The sequence below is a fragment of the Scyliorhinus canicula genome, chromosome 17 (assembly GCF_902713615.1).
Source record: "Scyliorhinus canicula chromosome 17, sScyCan1.1, whole genome shotgun sequence".
NCBI classification, from domain to species: Eukaryota; Metazoa; Chordata; class Chondrichthyes; order Carcharhiniformes; family Scyliorhinidae; genus Scyliorhinus; species Scyliorhinus canicula.
The window spans coordinates 120,457,143-120,463,308 of NC_052162.1; positions in this window are offsets into that span (position 1 = coordinate 120,457,143).

The following is a 6,166-nucleotide window of genomic DNA, read 5'->3' on the forward strand; positions in this document are numbered from 1 at the left end:
ATACAGAAGAAGGATCAGTGTGTACATACGTACACGGTTGCTCTTTCTCTCGCATTATTCACAGTGGTGGTTGTGGTTTCCTGTTTTTCGTTCCCCACTGTTTATTTTTGTCCCGGTTGTTGCCCCGACCCACTCTCCCTTTTTTTCCTCACCTGCCCCTCCTGCCCCTGTTTCTCAGCTTCTTTTGTTGGACATGGTTGGGTTCCATGTCTCCCTGCCCCCCCCCCCCCCCCCCTCCCCCCTCCTTACTGTGTCATGACTGCCTTCTCCTGTTCTTTGTCTTCTCAGCTGTTGGCTACAAACAGGCCTTGGAACAACCAAGTGAACGGCTCCCACGTTTTGTGGAATCCTCTTCCGACCTCAGATGGCAAACTTTTGCTTGGCCCTTCCGAATTTTATTAACTATTACTGGGCAGCTTGGAGCCATTCCTGACTTGGACACACACAAGCTGATTGTGGGGGGGCAGACTGGAACTTGGTGCAGGAGCCCAGGTTGGACAGATCACGGCCGCGCTCGCTGGTCCCATCAGGGGGGGCAAAGACGCTAGCTGGGCTAATGGTGGAAATGGGAGGGGTGGACCCTTGGAGGTTCCTACACCCAGGGTAACGGGAGTAGTCGTTTTTCTCAGCAGTCCATAGGGTATACCCGCGGATTGACTTTTTGTGGTGGGAAAGGCTTTGTTGGTTGGAGTCAGGGGGTCGGAATACTCTGCAATTGCTGTGTCAGATCACGCGCCACATTGGGTGGATATGGTGCTGGAGAAGGGGGTAGTGCAGAGGCCGGGGTGGAAACTGGATGTAGGGCTTTTGGGGAACCAAGTATTCTGTGAAAAAATTGAAAAGGTAATTAAAGAATGGTGCTATGTCTTTTCGTCCGACGTCATTTCGTCCAACGACACTTCGTCCACGTCTTTTGGTCCAACGTCTTTTTGTCCGCACGTCTTTTGGTCCAACGTCTTTTTGTCCGATGACTTTTTTCGTCAAAGACTTTTTGTGACTTGTTACGTTTTTTTGTTGGATGATTTGTTTTGTAAAAGACTTTTTGTAACTTGACTTTTTGTAATTTGCTTAGTAGCACTCCACTCCACTCCCCACATTAACTTTTTGTAAATAGAAATCTTCTCTAATGCACATAGCAAGGTATAATATGCAATAAAGGATTTTTATTACCGGTCTCTTTCCTTTAACGAGCCTCGTTAAAGGATAGTTATTATCGTTATCTTTCCTTTAACGAGCCTCGTTAAAGGATAGATATTATTGTTCTCTTTCTTAATTCGCCCAAAACTCTGAAGGACGAGGAAGGGTTCATAATAGGTAAAAAGGCTCAAATTCTTCGGGGAGATCAGTCGACTTCATGTACGCGATATAAGAAAATAACTGAACGCCACAAAAGATTGGTCGTTGAATATGATTCTACAACAAAAATTGATTTCTTGAGGAATGTTGCTTACAATTTACATCAATTTTAAGTAATTTCGGGAATTTACAATTTACATCAATTTTAAGTAATTTCGGGAATTTTAAGTAATTAGTAAACTTTTAGATTTTTTAACTGCATTTTTAGATTTTTTAACTTTTTAACTGCATTTTTCAACTTGCATTTTACTTGCATTTTATCAATTACTTGCATTTTAGCAATTAAATTCACTTGCTGTATTGTACTTGCATTTTATCAATTAAATGGTTTTATACGGAGTTAATTTGTAATTGGATAATTGGACGAAGTGACGTTGGACCAAAAGACGGGCGGACAAAAAGACGTTGGACCAAAAGACGTGGACGAAGTGTCGTTGGACCAAAAGACGTGGACGAAGTGTCGTTGGACGAAGTGACGTCGGACGAAAAGACGCGACACGTTAAAGAATATGTAAGATTCAACTGTATGGGTGAGGTGTCAATGGCAGTCGTCTGGGAGGCTCTAAATGCGGTAGTGAGGGGTAATTTTGTTTATGGCCAGTGTGGACAAGGAGGAGAGGTTGGAGCGGCAGAGGCTAATAGATGAGATGTTGGAGGTAGATAGGAGTTATGCGGAGGATGGGGAACCAGCGATGCTGGGAAAGAGGAAGGAACAACAGGCGAGCTTCGACCGACTATCCACCAGGAAGGCGGTGCGCCAACTTAGGTGAACAAGGGGTGCAGTTTATGAACATGGAAACAAGGCAGGGCGTATGTTAGCAGGTCAGTTCCAGAGGGAGGCAGCAGCAAGGGAAATTCTTCAGGTAAGGGATAGGGCCGGGATGTTGGTGGTGGCTCTGGAGCTGATTAACAGGGTTTTTGAGGAATTCTACGAGAGGTTGTACAGGTCGGAGCCACCCGGGGGAGACCGTGAGATGCTGGAATTTCTAGATGGGTTGGAGTACCCGAGGCTAGGGGAGGGAGACAAGGCTACATTAGAAGCAGCAATACTGGAGCAGGAGATAAAAGACGCGATTGGGAGGATGCAGTCGGGGAAGGTGGCAGGGTCGGATGGCTTTCCGGGGGAATATTATAAACAATGTAAGGATAAGTTGGCACCCCTGATGGTAGGGATGTTTGAAGAGGCGATAGGGAAGGGAGTGCTGCCGCAAACCTTGGGGCAGGCATCGATTTCCCTGTTGCTCAAAAAGGATAAGGATCCGACGGAGTGTGGGTCGTATAGGCCCATTTCACTTAATGTGGACGCAAAGGTATTGGCAAAAGTGCTGGAGGGGTGTCTCCCGAAGATCATAGGTGAGGAGCAGGCAGGGTTCGTGAAAGGGAGGCAGCTGTTTTCGAATATTAGGAGGGCCTTGAATGTTGTTATGGCACCGGCGGAAGGGAAGGAAACAGAGGTGGTGGTGGCACTGGACGCCGAGAAGGCGTTTGATCGGGTGGAATGGGGGTACCTGATGGCAGTGCTGGAACGGTTTGGGATTGGACCAAGATTTGTCAACTGGGTAAAGTTATTATATAAGGAGCCAGAGGCGAGTGTCCGCATGAACAATATCAGTTCGAGATACTTCTCTCTCCACCGTGGGACGAGGCAGGGATGTCCTATGTGCCCCCTGCTGTTTGCGCTTGCGATTGAGCCGTTGGCCATCACATTAAGAAGTTCGGGAGCATGGAAAGGAATAGTGAGGGGGGGGGGGGGATAGAGCATAGGGTGTCCTTGTATGCTGTCGACTTGCTGCTGTATGTGTCGGAGCCGAGCGCGTCGATAGGAATATTGGAGTTGCTGCAGGTATTTGGGTCTTTCTCGGGGTACAAGCTGAACTTGGACAAGAGTGAGTATTTTGTGGTGTCTCAGGTGGGGGTGGGGGCAGGGGTGGTGGGGCTGCCATTCCGTAGGGCAGGGACTCACTTTGGGTATTTGGGGGTGCAGATTGCCCAGGAGTGGGGAAGGCTTCGCAGGTACAACATCACTAGTTTGGTGGGGAGAGTGAAAGCTGACCTGGCGAGGTGGGATGGTCTCACTCTGTCACTGGCAGGTCGGGTGCAGGTGGTTAAAATGAATGTGTTGCTGCGATTTCTGTTTATTTTTCAATGCCTACCGATTTTCCTGCCAAAGTCCTTTTTCAGGGAGATTGAGAGGAGGATTACCTCATTTATATGGGGTGGGAAGGTGGCCAGAGTGAGGAAGGTATTGCTACAGAGGGGAAGGCAGGCAGGCAGGGGGTTTGGGTCTCCCGAACCTGATATACTACGACTGGGTGGCGAATGTGGAGAAGGTGCTGAGCTGTGTCAAAGGGCTTGATTCCCAGTGGGTCAGAATGGAGGAGAGTTCGTGCAGGGGGTCGGGGCTTAAGGCACTGGCAACGGCCCCGCTCCCGATAGCTCCGGGGAAATACTCAGGGAGTCCAGTAGTAATAGCCTCATTGAAAACCTGGAGGCAGTTTCGCCAACACTTTAGATTGGGGGCAGGGTCGAAGGAAATGCCGATCCGGGAGAACCACTGATTTGAGCCAGGGAGGTGGGACGGAAGCTTTCGGAAATGGGAAGAGAAGGGGATTAAGACGCTAAAAGATTTGTTTCCTCGGGGTCGATTTGCAGGATTGAGGGAGCTGGAAGCGAGGTATGGGCTGGAGCAGGGAGAAGGGTTTAGGTATGTGCAGGTTCGGGACTTTGCCAGGAAGGAGGTACAGAGTTTCCCGGAGGAACCGGCTTCCACGTTGTTGGAGGAGATGCTGGCGGCAAGTGGACTGGAGAAGGGGGCAGTGTCAGCGGTATACGGAGCTATGTTGGAAAAGGATAAGGCACCACTGGAGGGGATCAAAGCAAAGTGGGAGGAAGAATTTGGAGAGGTTATAGAGGAGGGGATCTGGTGTGAGGTGCTCCGGAGAGTGAATGCCTCCACCTCGTGTGCGAGGTTGGGGCTGATACAGCTGAAGGTGGTGTACAGGGCATACCTCATGAGGGCGACGATGAGCCGATTCTTTGAAGGAGTAGAGGATGTGTGTGAACGTTGCGGGGGGGGGGGGGGGGGGGGGCACTAATCACGTTCATATGTTCTGGTCCTGTCCAAAGCTTGGGGAGTACTGGAAGGAGGTGTTTAGGGTCATTTCCAAGGTGGTGCATGTGAAGCTGGACCCGGGTCCCCGGGAGGCCATATTCGGGGTGTCGGACCAGCCAGGGTTGGAAACGGGTGCGGAGGCAGATATCATAGCCTTCGCCTCGTTGATCGCCCGAAGGCGGATCCTGCTGGGATGGAGAGCGGCCTCTCCACCCTGTGCCCTGGCGTGGCGAGGGGACCTGTTGGAATACTTGACCCTTGAGAAGGTTAAGTCTGAACTGAGGGGGAAGCTCGGAGGGATTCTACAAGTCATGGGCACTATTTATTATGCACTTTCAAGAACTGGATACCATCGAACATTAGTCGGGGGGGGGGGGGCTGTGTATGTTGAAGATGGCTGTGGGTAATCACTGATTCCTTTTTGTTTTGGTCATTTGTTTATGTTAACATGCGGGCCGATGTCTGGGTATGGTGGGAGGATGGGATCGTTGTTATTGTTATGGGATTTGAGATATTTGTTGTTGGGTTTTGATTGTTGTTGGGTGTAAACTCGGGAGAAAAATTGTGAAAAAGGAGAATAAAAATATTTTTTTTAGAAGTCGGAGGAAGAGTTTGGGATGATGTTGGAGGACGGACAATGGTGTGAGGTGCTGTGGAGGGTTAACGCATCAAACTCGTGTGTGAGGCTGGGGTTGACTCATTTGAAAGTTGTGCACAGGGTGCACTTAATGAAGGCGAGGGACCCCCCCCCCCCCGGGCCTAGGCGTGGCTATTTTTAAAAATCAACTTCACATCAAAATCTGACAACGTTACTCAATTCATTGAAGAACAATGGCTTTTAAATCCAGGAGGAGCAATGTTTTATTATTCCTTGTGCTTCAAAATGTTTTCAACATCAGTGTGACTGGAAAAGCACTGAGACACACCCCTGAGTGAGAGTGTTCCAGTTCACTGACTCTGGAAAGAGCCTGAAAAAGCATTGCACCATCACAGCGGGCAGAGACCGTACACGTATTCTGTGTGAGCCTTCAACTGATTGTCTTACCGGAAGAGACAGCAGGAAACAATGGAAATGCACCAGTGCATTCACACCGGGGAGAGCGCATTTAGCTGCTCTCACTGCACAAAGAAGTTTAGAAGGTCATCTGCACTGCAGAGACACCAGCGAGATTGAGTTGTCCATCGACAGTGGAAACTCATCGGCACATTCACACCAGGGTGTGACCATTCTGCTGCTCTGTGTGGGCAAGCATTCCATGTTCCATCCAGCCTGTGGACACACCAGCGAGTTCATACTGACGAGAGGCCGTTTGCCTGCTCTGACTGTGGAAAGAGATTCAATAATTCATCGCACCTAAAAATAAAAATCTTTATAGGCGTCTCAAGTAGGCTTTCATTATCACTGCAATAAAGTTACTGTGAAAATCCCGTAATCGCCACACTCCGGTGCCTGTTCGGGTACAGTGAGGGAAAATTCAGAATGTCGAATTCACCTAACAAGCACGTCTTTCGGGACTTGTGGGAGGAAACTGGAACACCCGAAGGAAACCCATGCAGACACTGGGAGAATGTACAGACTCTGCACAGACAGTGACTCAAGCTGGGAATCGAACCCGGGTCCCTGGCGCGAGCCAGCTGATGGGGCGGCAGGATTCCCAGTGTGGACCGAGGCTGCTTCCCTTCAGTGGATACAGTGTG